Source organism: Penaeus monodon, chromosome 22, assembly GCF_015228065.2.
Source record: "Penaeus monodon isolate SGIC_2016 chromosome 22, NSTDA_Pmon_1, whole genome shotgun sequence".
In the NCBI taxonomy this organism is placed as follows: Eukaryota; Metazoa; Arthropoda; class Malacostraca; order Decapoda; family Penaeidae; genus Penaeus; species Penaeus monodon.
In genome coordinates, this window is record NC_051407.1 from 3,360,452 (window position 1) to 3,360,651 (window position 200).

Genomic DNA, 200 nt, shown 5'->3' on the forward strand with positions numbered 1-200 from the left:
ATAGAAAATAAATACACAAAAAAAAGTTTTTAAAAAATATATATTAATAAATAACAATACACGAAATAAACAATAGATAACTTTATCTTTTAACAAACATTGCTGGAATTCGGAAATCAAGGGTCTAAACTGCATATAATGTCATAATTTTTGAAAAGGGGAACACGAGACATGAAAAAAAAACAGATACATAACTGTAA